This window comes from Lissotriton helveticus, chromosome 6, assembly GCF_964261635.1.
Source record: "Lissotriton helveticus chromosome 6, aLisHel1.1, whole genome shotgun sequence".
NCBI classification, from domain to species: Eukaryota; Metazoa; Chordata; class Amphibia; order Caudata; family Salamandridae; genus Lissotriton; species Lissotriton helveticus.
In genome coordinates this window covers 326,885,871-326,904,531 of record NC_136067.1, presented here as the reverse complement: position 1 = coordinate 326,904,531, position 18,661 = coordinate 326,885,871, and the positions used below count along the sequence as shown (strand labels likewise).

The following is an 18,661-nucleotide window of genomic DNA, read 5'->3' as shown; positions in this document are numbered from 1 at the left end:
GGGGCGTGCGGTTCCCCTCCCAACATATAAAAAGCCCCAGGGAGGTGGTGGTACCTGGGGCCCGGGGTCCATAACGGACCACCAAATTTAAATATTAAGTGCCCCGGGGAGGTGGTGGTCCCCAGGGCAGTGTGGGGGGCTTGATCCCTCCACACTAATTATTATTTAGAGCCCCGGGGAGGTGGAGGTCACCCGGGCTCAGGGAGCCCACGAGGCCCCCCTTTCATTTACATAAATGCCATGGGAAGGGTCCTGGGGCAGCATGGGGGGTTGGACCCCCACGCATTTATTTTAGAAGCCCCGGGGAGGTGGCAGTTCCCAGGGCTACGGGGGCGGGGGGCGCTTGCCACCCACATTAGAACTAAGAAGCCCCAGGAGGTGGCGGACCCCAGGGCTGCAGGAGCCCCCGCGGGCCCCAGCAATCTTAAACCACATTGCCCCCGGGACCTCGCCTACCCAGGAGTCTCATTAAAATGAAGCGCAGGAGCCTATCCTTCATTTTTGTTTAATAACTTCGGCGGGATTTGCGACCCCAAAGTGAATTCCGCCTAAATTATTTAAAAAAATGTTTTTTTGGTCCCTGGGGGTCCTTGTGGGACCCCCTAAGCAGGTCTAGGGGGTCAGGGTGTTTCTACCCTGCCCTCTTTGCTTGTTTATTATCCTTTATTTTACTTTTTCCTGTGACTCGGTTCTTCCGAGTAACACGATGGCTGCCAACAGTTCCTGGTTTGGAGTGTTGGCAGCCAATGAGAATGAAGCTTGTGGTTGGGATGGTTTGTGAACCCATCGCACCCACAGATGTATACATTTTTTCTTTTTCTAATTTCTCAGAAACCACTGAATGGATTTACACCATTTAAAAAAAGTCTCTTTCTGAACCAATGGCTACCTTTTTGCCAAATTTCGTGTAATTCCGTTCAGCAGTTCGGGCTGTAGCTTTGTCTAAAGTTTCCTATGGAAATTAACATGGGGAAAATGCATTTTGGGACCCCAGTTTTTCTCGGTCCCCGCTTGATGAATCACCCCGAAACTTTCAAGACAGGAGCTGACCAGAGTGCCCCACTAGTTTTGATACTTTTGCGAAGATTGGTCCACCGGTGCCAAAGTTATTGGGAAAAGAAAATACACTTTTTGAATAGAACCGAGGTCCTAACTATAACTACCTACTGGTGACCGCCAGTAGGTAAAATATATGTATATTCTCCTTGTGGCATCCTCCTCGCAAACACCAGATCAGGCGGCACATGGTTTACAAATGGCAACACTTCCTGGTCAGTATATTACTTCTTTTTATTAAATTGTTTTTTATTTAACCCCTTGCACGTTGATGACGGAACCGCTCCGTCATCAGCTGCGGGTGCGCTGTGCTGATGACGGAGCGGTTCCGTCATGGCCCGCCCCGCTCGATAGAACGCTCATGCGCGGCGCGAATTCTGCGCCTGCGCTGAGGGTTCTATTGAGCGGGGCGGGCCGCCTCGCCCCCTTAGCACTGCGGCGGAATAGCCGCCGCAGTGAAGGGGTTAAGGCATATTTACACAGTCTTCATTCCATCTCTCAGAATGAACCGATGCGTTTCTGTGAATTGCTTTCTCCTGGGTCCATATATAATATGTATCAAAGTGAGGACGATACATATAACTCGCACTTCAATGGGCATTGAAAATAAACATCTGAATTGAAGAAAGCGATGCTGGAGTGAGAGTCACCACTTTGATACATATTTTCTGTGTTTTTGAAAATGGGCCCTGGCACCCATTTCTCGCACCGGTCCATCTTGAGGTAGATGTGATCACAGTGCCGGGATGTTTTCTATCTATCTATCTATCTATCTATCTATCTATCTATCTATCTATCTATCTATCTATCTATCTATCTATCTATCTATCTATCTATCTATCTATCTATCTATCTATCTATCTATCTATCTATCTATCTATCTATCTATCTATCTATCTATCTATCTATCTATCTATCTATCTATCTATCTATCTATCTATCTATCTATCTATCTATCTATCTATCTATCTATCTATCTATCTATCCATCCATCCATCCATCCATCCATCCATCCATCCATCCATCCATCCATCTATCTATCTATCTATCTATCTATCTATCTATCTATCTATCTATCTATCTATCTATCTATCTATCTATCTATCTATCTATCTCTCTCTCTCTCTCTCTCTCTCTCTCTCTCTCTCTCTCTCTCTCGCTCTGTCTCTATGTATATATATATGTGTGTGTGTGTGTGTTTGTTTATGTATATATATATGTGTATATATTACCCACTGGCATTGCCAGTAGGTAGTTATAGTTAAGATGTAGTTTCCATAGGAGAGTTTTTTTTCGTTTTGCCAATAACTTTAGCATTGTTGGACGAATCCTCGCAAAATTAAAAACTAGTTCGCTGCTCACTTCAGCAGGTGTCTTGAAAATAGATAGATAGATATGCACACTGTGCAGAAAGAAAACCCACGGACACAAGAGAGCATCAAACCCTCTAAACTGAAGCATGCCTTGGGAAAATTTGAAATGCCTAAAACAAATTGTTTGAGTGAAGAAGATTACAAAGAACTAGCCTGTAAAATCTAGCAACTATCCACTCAGGAGGGAGATTCGACCTCTGTGTTGATCAATGCAAGAAAACAATCTGATCAGGTAGGTAGAACTGTACTCCTGGTTGCAAATAAACAGCATCAGAAACAGTCCCACAAAACTCACAACGCTTCTAAAAACTAAGATACAGAAAGGTCCATTAGATACCTTACGTTGCCAGGAGGAGAAATAAATAAAAAAACAGACACAGACTCTGGCAAATATTAAAAATTAATGAAGATGTCTTACAGAGAATTGAAAAAACAACAATTGATGGACAGAATGCAGAACAATGTCATACATTCACCCCAGTAAGGAGATCTGGGACTTAATCCATCATTTTTGTGTGTCTTTTGTCTTACAGAGAATAGCAGTCCATTCACACGTAACCGTCTGTAGAGGTACAATTCCTAGAAAAAGAAGTAAAGGACTCAGCGTGTTTGACACAGAAGGTCAAAGGGTTTCTTCCTGTAGGAAATGCAAAGCACGTAAATAAGCTTAGCACTGCAAAACATTTGAAACTATCATGGAAATAGACAGGAAAAACAATTGTACATCACATGTGAAAGACAATGCTTATATATGCATTGGAACCCAGTTATGGCCCAAGAATTAAAACAGGGTGGAAAGCCTCCGACCAGTGGCTGGAGGTTTTCGCTCAACATGGTCGGTTTACAGTCTGACCACCGTCTTAGGATGACAGCGGTCAGAGTGAAACCTACGGGGGGATTTCGAAATGCTTCCGACGTGCTCAAGGAGCCTTTGCTGCGTTGGACAGACCGCATAGTCCCTAAATGACAGCAGCTCTGCCATCTGGATTATGATGTTGGTTTCTGACAACCATTCCATGTGGGCCTTTTCGACATAGAAAGGCTTTCCGAAAGCAACATTAGGGGCCCCTAGAAGGGCCCCCTATGCCTCCTGTACCTCCGCAATGGGGCCTGGGGGCACCTATGTGCCCCCCTTAACATCCCTGTACTGTATAAGGTGCCTGCCACATGGTACAGGGATGTTTACAAACCTCCATATGTCAATGGAAGATGGTGCTACGGGCCTTTTTGGCCCACCGCATAAGCTTCCATTGACAAATGGAGTTTTGCGACTGCCCTATGGGTGGTCACATCGTAATACTACGGTCAGAACCGCCAACCTAAGTTCGGGCGTTTCCTTTCCGTAATAGTACTTCTGCCCAACATCAAAGGGCCAGAGTGTCATTGTACATCAGAGTGATAAAAAATCAAAACCGCAATTATCCTTTAGAAGTGCACTTCAAAAAAAGAACACAACAATAATTTAAAGAAAGTTTGTATCTTATGCTTAAACTAAATATTTTAATATAGAGAGGAGGCAACAGGAGAACATGTTCTATTGAGATAATCACTCATCATCAATTAAGTAGATATTTATTTATCTATGCAGTCTTATGGAGCTCACTGAACCAGAGGGTACCTTTGGCTGTACAAACAACCAGATGATGCCAATACCTCCATGTTAAAGATAACAGGTCAAGTCAACAACAGCAATTCTCTCACTCACTCAGCAGGATTTGTTGAGAGCTGCTTATCCCTCTGGCGGTATCCAGGCACTGAGGATGAGCCATTTAGTCGAACAGATAGGTCTTGAGTGCTCTCCTGAAGTCAGTGAAGGTAGTGGAGGTCCAGAGGTTACGGGGCAGGTCGTTCCAGCACTTGGCAGCGAAATAGGAGAAGGATTGGCCTCCTCCATGGATCCAATGGAAGCATGGGACGTGTGCACGGGCAAGGTGGGCTGAGCGGAGTTGTCTGGTGGGCTGGTGGAAGGTCATGCCGTGGTTGATGTAGGCTGGTCCAGTGTTGTGGACGGCCTTGTAAGCGTGAGTGAGTAGTTTGAAGTGGCATCTCTTCTTGATTGGGAGCTAGTGGAGGTCTCTCAGTGGTGGGGTGATGCTTGATCATCTTGGTAGATCAAGGATGAGGCTGGCTACTGCATTTCGCATGGTCTTGAGTCATTTCAGGAGCTGGGTGGTGATTCTGATGTAGAGTGCATTTCCGTAGTCCAGTCGTCTGGGGACGAGGTCCTGTGTTACTGTTGTTCTGGTGCTGGGCGGGATTTACCTGATGATCTTGCAGAGCATTCGGAGGATTTGGAAGCTTGTGGCGGTTACTGCATTAACCTGGCACTTCAAGGAGAGCTTGCTGTCCAAGATGACGCCCAGGTTCCTAGTATGGGTGGGGGAGGTCGGTGCAGGCCCGAGAGTGGGTTCCCACCAGAAGTTATCCCAAGGGGAGGGGTTTCTTCCGAAGATAAGTACTTCCCTATTGTTCATGTTCAGTTTCAGACAGTTGCTCTTCATTCAGTCGGCGACATTGGTCATAGCATTCTGAAATTGGCTCTGGTGGTGGAGGTGGCTTTGGTGAGTGAGAGGATGAGTTTGGTGTCTTCGGCTATGAGATGATGTTGAGTCCTTGGCTGCCATGATGGATGTTGGCCAGCGGAGTCTTGTGGATGTTGAAGAGGGTGGGGCTGAGAAAGGAGCCCTAAGGAATGCCGCAGATGGTGTACTTGGGTTTGGAGGTGTGTAGGGTCGTGGGAGGATTCTTTGTGTGCGTCCTGGGAGAAATAAGATAATCAGCTTGAGTACGTTACCGCTGATGCGATGTGTGGTGAAGTCTGTTGAGCAGGATGTGGTGGGACACGGTGTCGAAAGCCGCAGAGAGGTTGAGGAGGATAAGGGCAGTGGATTCTCTGCAGTTGAGGATAGTTCTGATGCCGTCCGTTGCGGCCGTATGTTGTACATCTCAACTGTCTTTCTACCGCTTTATATGGCCATTTAGTGATAGCTAAGTTCTCGAGAATAGCATGTTAAGGGTCTTTCCAGGTGAACATTGAATACACTGATCGTAATGAGACCCACATAAAAATCTGCACATGCTACTCAAGCATGCACTATACCACTCACTTCCATTCCCTCACATTCCCATTCCCTCCACACACAGCCCTCCTTTGACACCTGCGTGCCAGTCTGCAGCCACACCCACTTCCGAAGATAAGTACTTCCCTATTGTTCATGTTCAGTTTCAGACAGTTGCTCTTCATTCAGTCGGCGACATTGGTCATAGCATTCTGAAATTGGCTCTGGTGGTGGAGGTGGCTTTGGTGAGTGAGAGGATGAGTTGGGTGTCTTCGGCTATGAGATGATGTTGAGTCCTTGGCTGCCATGATGGATGTTGGCCAGCGGAGTCTTGTGGATGTTGAAGAGGGTGGGGCTGAGAAAGGAGCCCTAGGGAATGCCGCAGATGGTGTACTTGGGTTTGGAGGTGTGTAGGGTCGTGGGAGGATTCTTTGTGTGCGTCCTGGGAGAAATAAGATAATCAGCTTGAGTACGTTACCGCTGATGCGATGTGTGGTGATGTCTGTTGAGCAGGATGTGGTGGGACACGGTGTCGAAAGCCGCAGAGAGGTTGAGGAGGATAAGGGCAGTGGATTCTCTGCAGTTGAGGATAGTTCTGATGTCGTCCGTTGCGGCCGTATGTTGTACATCTCAACTGTCTTTCTACCGCTTTATATGGCCATTTAGTGATAGCTAAGTTCTCGAGAATAGCATGTTAAGGGTCTTTCCAGGTGAACATTGAATACACTGATCGTAATGAGACCCACATAAAAATCTGCACATGCTACTCAAGCATGCACTATACCACTCACTTCCATTCCCTCACATTCCCATTCCCTCCACACACAGCCCTCCTTTGACACCTGCGTGCCAGTCTGCAGCCACACCCACTGTCTGAACTGGGGTGGCAGAGTGGGCTAAAGAACGGTGATGGATTAAACCCAGATCAGTTGACTGGGGGTGAGTGCTTGTATTGTCAACGCTCCGTCCATCACCACCTTTGGTTTTGCTTTGTTCGCCACACCCACTGTGTCAGCACTGGAAATAACAAAAATGCCTTAACAAAGCCCCTCAGTCGTGAGATGAAGAGTCTTAGGCCATGCAGGCTCTGCAATTATACACGTCTCTTCCACAATGGCTCACAACTGATCTACACGTGCTATTTTTTTTTTGTATTTCAATTCTTTATTACATTTTTTCTAAATGAAACAAACAATAATCATGAAACAAATACCTGCACATACACAAAGAGTGCCAATGATACAATCTAAGACATAAACAGACAAAACAGTCAAGGAAGACAAAAAAGACAACATAGAACAAAGAATTACAAATCTCACAGTAATGTACAAAAATGAAAAGTTGTTACATGTAAATATAAATGTATCGTTACAAGAAACTATGAATCAATCATATCATTTGTAAAGCGCACTACTCACCCGTGAGGGTCTCAAGGCGCTGGGGTGGGGAATGCTGCTACTGCTCGAAAAGCCAGGTCTTGAGGAGTTTTCTGAAGGTTGAGGAGTTTTCTGACGAATGAGAAAACTTTAAATAATTGTATGTAAACAATATCTGATAAGTATGTGTAAACCCATCAACAATAAAAAAATACATTGAGAAAGCAAAGTCACCGTAAGTCTTACATGTGCTATTCTAGAAGTAGAAAAAGAAAACCGTTCCTCCAATGCACCTCAGCCACAGCTTACACAACCTGACACAGATTTGTAAGCACCCCTCAGTTTTGTTGTCCAGCACCCCTATATTTAGTGCAATAATAACAGCCACGCACAGCTCAAACAAAACACCTCAACGCTGATCCGGGTGATTTAATCATCTACATTATGTAAATATAAATCTAATCACCAAGCTTTCTCTCTTCACTACCACGCCTGCCCCCACCGGGTGCTCCTGAAACGCCTTTGCTTTTGTGTCTGCCTTTCTCCCTTTGTTTCTGGGAGGTGCACTGGGCTAGTAAGTCAGGCAGCAGCCGTGGTGGGCTATTAGAGAACGAATCCAGGCAGGCGGCTAACGATTTTATCCTTTTTAACTTTAACACCACTTATAATATATCGAATGTAAAGTGTCTGAGTCATCGGAGCTATAAACGACAGATGCTGCCATGTGAGCCCTAAACCGCGCGCCAATGCTGTCAAGGGATGCTGCGTTTGGCGAGGCCTGGTTTTAAATAAGCTGAACATGCTTTGTTGATCACTTTGTGGAGAGCAGGGCGTTGGAAGCAAGATGCTTTATTGTAGAGAGCTCAAGGAGGCCTGATTGAGGAATTGGCACAAATAACCACAAATTACTAGACACCAACAATTATGTCGCATTGGAACCTGTGGTGTCAGGCCTCAGGCCTTCATTATGAAATAACGGACACAGACACCAGGTATGTATTGCAGTAACTGGCCCCGAGCACCTCTACCCGGGCCCTTTTATTGGCGGGGCCACGTCACTCCTGACAGCCGTGATGGATGGGTGGGGGTGTAAGTGTGTCCAGCCCTCAAGTGAGTGGCTGGGAAATACTAAAGCCTGCAAACACTAGGACGTGTCCTGCAGAACAGTACAGTACCTAAGAGGCAACTAAACGTATCCTTTGCCGAATGTAAACAATATGCAGTGCTTCATTCTATACAAGCGTTCTCCAAAGTGAGTCCTGGAGGGCAGGGTCCATTTCAGATTTCGAAGATAGCTGCATTTATCTAAATGTGGATATGGCAAACATCTGGCATGGTTCACTGTATATATGGCACATCCTCACGCACCGATATATGGGTCCAACCCTCCAGGACCGACTTTGGAGAACCCGTGTGTTCCATACCATATTTCTGCACCTAACCTCCACAAGGCTTGCTACAGTGATTTGAAATTAGATGTACCCATTCCAAAATTCTCCTTGATTGGAATCTATTATGTATTGCTGCAGGAGTAAAGCATTACTGCGGGAAGCCAGTGGAACACCAGATTCTGCCTGGGTCCATAATGCAAGAGGTAAATCATGTTGCCTCAGTTTGTAAAGAATATAGTAAACCTACAGATGAGTATTGTATGTCTATGCATTGCAGAGTTTTGCAATTAGTTTGCTGAGCTGCAAAACTCACAAGTGTACAAGCCAGCAACTTATGTGTGAAATACACGCATGCAGGTAAGTAGCATCCATTGTTGCAGCAAGTACAGTGGCACTGGGGCCCAGAGGCCTGAGTGACCCACTGAAGCCTGATTATTGCTGTATTTTATAATTAAACAAGCTTTGACATAGCCAATAGGCCTCACCTTTGGGACCTTATAAGTGTTTAGCAATGCAACAGTTGATGTTGTTGCACCAAGGATATTGTGCTGGATAACTAAACACTTATAAGATCCCAAAGGCGAGACCTATTGGCTATGCCAATGCTTGTTTTACTGTTATCTTGGCCTCTGTAGCAGGCACGGTTCAACAGCAGGAACAGCTCGGGTGAGCAGAAGCAGAAGTAGCAGAGGAGAACCGTAGGAGAGAGAGAGACCCGTGAGCGAGCCTGTGCCTCGGGTCTTTCCGCTGTGTATGGTTCATGCTATATACCACTGGGTGAGGGGTGCTGAAGGCACTGCAGGGTGCGAGCATTGCCTGTTAAACACTCCTCAAGACCCCTCCGTCACAATACAAGGGACAAGATGTAGGTGGGCGAGGTTGGTTCTCGTCACTGTCCCCAAAGCAAATAGAAATGCAGTACAAATGACAGAGCAGATTGGTGCAACATCCATTAAAGCAAAGAATACACAACAACTTTAAAATGTATGCTCGCTGCATTATGTTAGTGGGATCCTGTATCCAGTCCCCTCCCAAAAACCTGTGCATGGTGCCTGATAGAAAATGCAACAGAGTATGAGACTGTCCTACAACACCGACCCCAGCCTCGTTTCCTCCAACAGACAAACTTGAACGAGTGTGAGTGAAAAGCGAAGACACTCCACCCAGAGGGTAATTACTGTATAGGACAGTTTCATATCACAGAACACCGAGTCCCCTATGCCCTCTGCGGTCAGAGGCGACCCAGAGCTGGCCGGCTTCCCTGGTGACCCCAGCAGCGCTCCTCATGCACACCCCGCAGGCGCTACATTGGAATCAGAGGAATCAAAATCCACTCTGTTAGGTCTCGCATACCGCTCCTCCGGCAAGAAGCTGTGAACTCAACAGATTAATCCTCCTGACTAATCAGTCTGCACAAGCAGGGATCGGATCAAGGCTTGGACGCCGCTGACAGCAATTGTGCCTGCAAGGCCCCCCCTCTGCGTTTCCAAGAGGCGAGGCGGTCTGATCACAGGTGACCGGCGGATCACAAGCTAGAGATTTCCCCCCTGTGTTTCATCACATCTTCTCAAGTTGCCGCAACTCACAAGGCGAGGCCGGGAAAGGTGGAGGGAGTGAAAAAACACAAGCGTGGCCGAGGCAGACATAAAGGGGGGGAGCGGATCAAGGCTTGGACGCTGCCGGCTGCAATTGTGCCTGCAAGCCCCCCCATCTGCATTGGAGTAAAATAGGTCACCTCCTCGAATTCCTCAAATATGGATCGAAGAGACAGCCCAGCAAAAAAATGATGTAGAGGCTTTCTGCTCGCTACCGCATTTAAAGACCGTACATGCATGAGTGCTCAGTGAAAACAGTGCAGTACATGAACGAATTTCCGAAAAAGTCCGGAGTGATTCCAAGAGGTCACTCCAATTCAGCGCTTGCACGCTGCATAGGCGAGACCTAAAAAGCAGCCAGGGGGCACCACCCCACTGCTCTTACCTGCACGAGCCACTCATGCAGGCCACTTTTTCCTTCCTTGCACTCGGGCCTTCCAAGCACTGGCTACGCTACTACACGCATACACTTGTATGTGAGTTGCACAGATTCCTGGTATCATCCTGTTTTCCATAGCTCGATGCAGGTTGAGTCTCTGCAATGTATACACTCAGGCAGCATAGTGACATTCAAAAAATAATTTTCTTTCTATGTTTTTATTTTCATAGAAAAACGTTTTTATCAATAAGATGTATTGGTAGGCTTTCCCGAACAAGCAACTTCTGGATTCTTAGGGGCTTATTTATGAGAGCCCTGCATCACTTTTGCACCATGTAAAGTGGTACATACATGACACAGCGCTCTGAATCAGATGTATAAAACATGCAAAGCCACCTCTGTGGCTTTTAGTGGCCTCATAAATAGTGAGTAAGGAAAAGCAGCGCAAATCGCTGCATCAACTTACTTTGCTCCCAGGAGGCATTCCATGGGCATTGCGGTGTGTTTAGCAATGCACCACCTATGGATTTTGATGATGTCCCAGATTTACAAAATCATGTAAACATGGGAAGCGCCAAATCCTTACAACTCCAAGCATGTTGTCGTTGAGCACTTAAAGCAAGAGTTGGAGGTTTAATGCCTGAAAGATATACTATTGCAAGTACAGGTGAGATTAGCAGTGATTCTGCCTTGTGAGCATACTCCCTGTACTAACTTACTTGTATTTTATTCTTCTTTCCAACACCTAGGGCCATATTACCCACAGGGCACCCTTTCCCTATTTACATCACATCACACCTTTCAAAAGGTGAGCTGGACGCAAACAGGTAAAGTGCGCCCTATTAAGCTGAATGCGCTGCCTGCCCTCAGGGCAGGTATGAATGCGTGCATGCCCTAGGGGCAGCACATTCAAGTGAAATACGGAGCAGCTGTTTACAAACCGATATGTGTTTCTCTGTGCATATTACAACCTGTCTGCATGTTCAATAGGGGAGAAAGATCCCCATGCATGTGGGTGCAGTGAGTTATTGCACCCGCTTGCAGGGCATGTCTGGGGGGTCCATGCGAGGTCCAGAGAGTTGCCCTCAGGGATTGGGGTGCACCTCATTTGCAGTCTGTATTAGAGGACATAGCCTAAGAAAAGTATTCTGGGATTGATGGGCCCGCTGCTATTTTTCCCTGTCTTAATTAAAAGGTTTATTCTGTTGGCTAGGGATCATGTAATTCCCTGGACTTGACCGGTAGGAAGTAGTGGCCTGCGCAGTATGCATGCAAACAGGGTTGGACCTACCCTTACAGGTGGTGAACTAACAGTGATGAGGTGCTGAGATTTGCTAAAACATAAAGTAGAATCCCTACTTGCCTTATATATTTTGGATGTGTGAAGAAAACATTGGGACGAGGTCACTGAGGATCCTCAAGTTCAAGTGACTGAATCGACCCACCAGCTCTTGAGCCATACATTGTTGATCATGAACAAAGTACTTTTACATCATATAGTAATGCCAAAAATTAAATCCACACGGTAGTCTTCTCAAATGTTCTTCTTTGTTGTTTTTATTCCAAGTCTTGTAAAGTATATGCTTCAGTTCTTCATCTCAACAACATATAGCCACAGAACCAACACGTGTTTCATCTTAAGGAATTAAACTTGGACTTCATCAGGGCGCGAGCAACAATATCCATAAGGGAGGTATAAATATAATCCTCTGTCACAGTCAATGAAATACTGTCCTTGTACACGAATGTGCCCGATCAAAACGAGAATCTTGAAGATCAGCACAGTAGCTTCATCAATTAAAAAACGATCCTTAAGAGTTTGAATCCCATACTGAACAATTCTTAAATCCTCGACAGAGAGTGCTCTGCTCCTAATCCTGGCGTGTAAGTGAAGCATTTACTTTACAAGACTTGGAATAAAAACAACAAAGAAGAACATTTGAGACGACTACCATGTGGATTTAAATTTTGGCATTACTATATGAGTGTGGCTCAAGACATTGACTTTGTTCTATATAATATATTCATGTAGACTTGTTTTACACTCATTTAACAACGTAGGGTGGTCGTTGTTCAATCTCCTTGGAGCACCCTCAGACACAGGAAAATAGAATTTAGATTTTTGGAAATATCTAGTTAAATTACTGTGCGCCGTCTATACCCTACTACCTGTTTATCCTTGTTTGTTACTTTTACATCATGACACCAAATTTTGGGTCAGATGTGTCATTATAATGCTTGCATTTTTCAACCAGAGCTTTTGCGACCAATATTAAATTTTGTGACCAGACCTGTGTACTAATAGGTTGGTAGGTAAATTTCCAAATCGGAGTGGGTTGTAAACCAAGCTACCTTTTTAATAATCATTAGACAGGTTGCAAATTATGACTCATTCTGTTTAAATACAATTTACAGTGAATGTGGCCTGCAAGGTGGTCAGACCACTATGTCTGTGATTGCTTTTGAATCAAGAAATGTTTTCTTCAAAGCAGAGCAATTATAGGAAACAGGACTGCTTTAAAAGAATATGTTTTTAAATATTTCTTTGAGAGTTGCCAGTGGTCCTCTAGCCCATTGTTTACTCTCCCAGAAATGTTTACGACAGTTCACAAGTGAGAAGGGGTCAAAAGGGTACCTCTTCTCTTTTGCAAATTAATTACCACTCCAACTTGGTGGTGGTGGAACTACTATGGTCCACGAAACGGAAAATAATTGGACTGTGTATGTTGCAACAACCCTGGGAAAGAGGGGGCAATGAACTCCTCAACCTAGAGTTCTATTATATGGCAGCAAACCACCAACATGCGACCCACTGGTTCGATGAGGGGGATAATTGGGAGAAGAGGCTGTTTTGTCACCTAGATGGTCGTCAAGGCCTACCGGAGCACCTCATGATTGGGGCACGCATCTCGGACACTTACCCATGCTTGGTTAGGCAGATGGGCAGTATTTGGGAGCGAGTGGTCATGACAGTCCTACGTAGAGCCGCATTTGCACACAATATACCAATATGGGCACTCAAAAAATTAAAAAAATAAGGCTGTGAGGTGCTTGGTGATTTATATTGGAGGGTCAATTTATAATGGAAGTCGCGACAGACTCATTTGCCCTTGGCATGGGAGAATATTTACAGTGTAACAGGATGTCAGCCACTGCACGCTAGCTTTGGCCTAGTTTTCCAGAAGAGCCTACCCCTTCCCAGACACTGAATCGACTTATAACTCACCTATACAGCGTGCTATGGGATGATGCTCAGTCGTTCACCTCATTTCGATGGGAAGAGAGCTTAGGGGAAGACGTTACCCCATGAGATTAGCAAAAGATCCACAAGGAAACACGTAAGATTAGCTCAAATGCTCGGTTCAACTTAATACAATATAATTATGTTCACCAACTGTATCTCACCCCTAAGATCTTGCATGTTGCTTAACCTATGAGCACATTGAATCGTATTGGAGAGAGGTTCTGCTGACATTCAAACAAGCTACTGGATGGGAATTTGAAGGTACCCCCTCGTGAAATGTTGTTAGGCCTTCTCCTGGCACCTTTCAAAAGAAAGCTAAGCCGTACATTTCTGAGCCTGGGATTAGTACTTGCCAAACGGTGAATTACATTCAAATGGCTGAATGTAAACCCATCGGGTCTTGGGGAATGGCTGTGGTATATGCTGGGGTGGGCAACTGTGGAAGAGATCAGAATGAAACATGTTAGAAGGGATGAATAGCTAGAAGATGATCTAAGGGTATGGAGACAGATGCTCTTGGATCTGCAGACAGGGGAGAGTACACCGGTTCGGGAGGGCACAGACGAATAGCAAATTGCAATGATACATGATATATACACTGCAATACATTGTAATCCTAGGCAGCCCTGGGGAACACTTGTGGCTTGGAAAATGTGGGCCTGTAACCTTTTCAAAGTATACTGTATACTGTGATCACGCCTTGTTGCATACCTTTATCCACACCAAAATGTTATCATTATGTTAATACACCTGAGTTTCACAGGGGCAGGGGCGGAGGGGAACAGAAATAGAATTGGTATGATCTAATCACAAATATCAACATGTTGATGCTAGTTCCATGATGTAACTGACTATTGATACTGTAAAATTAATAGCAACATTTTTTTAACTTGGTGGTTGGTAAATTTTCAATTGTTTGTGACCGGAATTACCTTTACAAAACATTGATACATAGGGTAGAGATTTGAAATTTGGAAGGGACAACCAAAATACCCCACTTCCAAATACTGAATGGGTATCCAGTCTCAATCCCAGTTTAGGGGCTGTTGAAAGCAGAGCACTGACTCCTAAAATGGGATTGATACAAAGAAAACCCCTTGATTGAGATCACAAACTCTGATTCAGAGACTTTTAGATCATAAAATACTTCTGGTTCACTGTCCTTATATGCCGACCCAACCCATTTACATGTCTCTTCCATTGTTCTGCTTTATTTTGATTAACACCATTAGGTGTGTGCAATTAAAAGCTTTTGCAAACATTTTGAAAAGTATTTATACTATGACATGGACAGTAGAACCTAACATTTTGGGGAAACAGCCCTTACAACATTCATTTTTTAACAACGCATATGCATTTATCATGCGTGCCTGAACAACAACTTTCATGGTTAAAGGCATGAATGGTAAAATAAGTTAAACTTAGGTGTGCAAAAGGTGCCAGCTGTGGGTGCAAATGAAAGAGTGTGCAGACCTTTTTGCCTGCAGAAGGAACCTTCAACCTAGGAACATCCCCAACTATAGGTGTTCCTCAATTCTACATTTATTGTTAGATGTAGGTACGTGCGGGCATATTATCAAGGGTCACTTTGCTGCTTTTTTGGCTTTAAAAGCCAAAAAAGCAGCGAAAATGACTTCGCCCTATTAACAAGGCGGCGCTAACATGCATTAGCGCATGTAAGCTGACGTTTTTCAAATGCCGCGCTTTGCATCGCTAATGAGATCCAAAGTAGGCGTTCCTTTCAGGAAACAACAGGAAAATGATGGCTAACCGTACATCGACGTATTTACAAGCCGTCCCAGAAAAAGTTTAGTGATGAAAAACTGTGCGCTAACCGCTGATATCACCTAATACTAATGTCTGCCAAATTCTCAACTTAGCCATGTACATATTGGGAGGTGGATTGTTTGGTTACATTCACTTCTCCCTATTTACAACATTTTATTCAGCACTGTTCTTACATCGCTGGTTTTTAAGCGATTTTGATGACGATCCCCGTATATCCCCGGGTTTCATATCGCCTGTTAGCAAATAGTTGCAAATACACTGCTAACATGGCGATGTGATCTGGCGATATACGGCGATAATGTAAAACCCGCTAGACGCGTTTAGCGATATTTATCGCTCGCTGTTAATGATATGCCCAGTGGTTTTTCCCAGGGAAGGGACTCGGGTGGCCATTCTGTTTGTTGAAAACCCCATAAGTAGTACATGTGTAGCTATTTCTCAAAATTGTCAATGATTTCAACAAAACTTTGCACAGTTCAGTGCCAAAAGGTCTGGACTAATTGTGCACATTGGATGAGAAAAACAATAAAACGTTTCAGGACTCAGTTGGTATTTATGTTTATCCATTTGGATGACAAATTTCCCGGCTCACAAAAAAGTAAATAAAGTTAAGGTTACTCGCCCCTTTTCTGAAACCATAAGAAAATCTGCCAGTGCACTCTTGAGGCTGTGCATAAAATATGCGCTGTTCATAGATAAGTTCTTCCCTATGCCAGGAGATTTTTGTAAACCTCATTAAATTGCTAACCTTAGCAAAATCACAGGTAGGACTCTTGAAGTTAAATACATGTTTGTGAATCCGCCGTCTATTTCCCATCTTACACTGTCCTCTGTATTTCAAGCTTTTGTAGATTTTGGGTTCTGTGAGGATATCTTCACATAAAAAAAAAAAAAAATGAGACCATCAGGCCAGAACTGCTTCCTCTGAGCCGGAAGCGCGATGAGATAAGACTGCATTAATGTCTAATGGGTCAATGCCATAAATAATTCACCCATACTTTCCTGTTCGGTGGCTGTGCACACTCAGCTTTTCTCTGCTCATTTTTTATTACAGCTGTTGTAATGAAGCCCGTGCCAACATAAGCCATAGTTTTTATAAATAAGCCTTGTCCGAATGCTATTAATTTTATACCAGTGTTGCAGAACATCAAAGATAAGTACTTTTTGCAAAGCTCAAAAGATGTTCTATTATGTTATTAACATATGTATAGCTGAGCGTCGGCCTTCCATTTTTTGGGACATTGTAGAGCTTTTGGTTACCTGGAAGGGGCACAGCTAGGCAGTTTGGACTGGACTATCACATTTTTTAGATGGGACCGAGACTTATTTGGATATGATTTGCCCCTGTCTACAATGCCACAAATAAGTTACAAAATGTTGAAATGGAATGAGGTCCAGTCAACGACATTTATTCAAGCATTCAATCCAGCACTTTTTGTGCTGTCCAAAGTGACTTAGACGTGTCTTTCCAAACGATTCCTAGGTTAACTACACAGATAAAGGGGCAGATTCACTAACGGTTAATGCAATGCAACCCAGCAGAGGCTTATTTCTGTTTGCATGTGTGCTGCAGAACACAGCACACATGCAAGACGAAGTAACGTGGAAAGGCGCTCCATTTTGGTGCAAACATAGGTTTACAGACTTTGGAAAATCTGGTTTCACATCAAAATCCATGGGTGAATGTACTGGAACTCCCATTCTCTACTCATGGAATGCACCCTGATGCAGGGAAACAGCCTTTACAATGCGGGCTATGACACGTATGCTGTGTCCTCGCAAGCGCAACCACACTTGCCTTAGCCACGCATATGCGTGGTTAAGGCATATACGTGGTCTAGATGCTTGAAAGGCGGGACCTGAAACAAGAGGATTCAGAAGAGAACACGATAAAGTAAGTGGGCTGGGACCGGATTTTGGGTGGGGTGGTGGATAGTTTTTAAGGGTCGTTTTTAGGGTTGGGGCGTCGGGGAATTTTTTAGGGCTCAGGCGGGGTCAGGGTAGTGTTTAGGGCTCACGGTCATTTTTAGGGCTTGGGGATTCGGGGTACTTTTTAGGTCTGGGGGCCTAGGTACTTTTTAGGGCTCAGGGGAGGTCTGATTATTTTTTAGGGCTCCAGGGGTGGGGTCGCTTTTAGGGCTCTAGGGGGTTCAATAGTTCTTCAGGCTCGTTGGGGGGCTTGAGTGTAAACTTTACCACACATATACCTTGACTAGTCATGCCTTTACCATTAAATTGAGTGGTAAAGGCATGCGTAGCAAATGAATACGCTGTTCATACGCATTCGTGGGTAGAGGAACATTGTAGAGGCATGCATGGTTCAGCCATGCATGCCTCTATCATACAACCCCAGATGTAAAGTAGTGCAAGGCAGCGCCATCCGTCGCTTTGGGTTATGTTGGAACTAATCCTCTCTGCAGGGTCACCCCCAAACTCTGCCTTCACTCCTACTTTTGCTGAATTTGTTGGCTTAGGACTGTGAAAGCTTTATCACTGCTAGGCCTGGGCATAGTTCTAAGTTACAAAAAAAACTCAGCGAAGTTCAGCGCGTGGCAGAGTGCAGAGCGAACTGCAGTTTGTGCTGGTATTCCTGCCGCTCGCGACCGCAAACTTACCGTTCGCGATCGTGAGCGGGGTTTTCTGCACTCCGCGAGCTTCATGGAGTGCGGAGTGTAGAAAACTCTGCAAACTCCGCGAACGGAGCGAAGTTCACTGCCCAGGCATACTGCTAACCAGTGCTAAAGTACTTTTGTTCTTTCTCCCCAAAACATGGTAAAATTGGTAAAACGGGACCATATATTTAATTTACTTCCAAGTCTCTTGTAGAGTGGCATATCATATACCCAGGGCCTGTAAATTAAATGCTCCTAGTGGTCCTGTGGCACTTATTGTGTCACCCAATTAAGTATACCCTAAACATGTCCCAGTCCTGCAATTGCAACCTGAATGCAGTTTCAAACTGCCAAATCGACTTTGCAATATAACCCACCGTGCCATGCCTTGAACTCCTCTTTTATTACACATGAGTCACAGCTAAGGTAGGCCGTAGCTAGCCCATAGAGCAAGGTGCATTGTAATTAAAAGGTTGGACATGTACTTTTAAGTTTTACATGTCCTGGTAATGAAAAACACCTGAATTCAGTTTTCACTACTGTGAGAAATACATCTTCTGTAGGATAACATTGGGTTGTTTTATTATACTTAATAAGTGATAACTTTTGATTGGGAACACGTAAGCATTTCATGTTTGGTGTTTGAGAAAGTGTAATTATAAATCCTTGGGGCCTCATTTATGAGGCTGTGCGTCACTTTTACGCTGCCGTTGCGTCACTTTTTGTGACGCACCAGTGGTGTAAAAAATGTGCCTTGTTGCGCCATATTTACAAAGTGACGCATCTAG

The 18,661-nt window shown here is 44.6% G+C and overlaps 1 long non-coding RNA gene across 1 annotated transcript in view; it reads right to left on the bottom strand.

Moving 5' to 3' along the window:
• Positions 1-18,661, bottom strand: part of LOC144761348 (uncharacterized) — a 120,881-nt gene that overhangs the window by 3,404 nt on the left and 98,816 nt on the right. Inside the window, exon 3 of the long non-coding RNA XR_013595679.1 lies at positions 6,907-6,996. This is a non-coding gene — a long non-coding RNA (uncharacterized LOC144761348). The remainder of the gene's footprint in view (positions 1-6,906; positions 6,997-18,661) is intronic.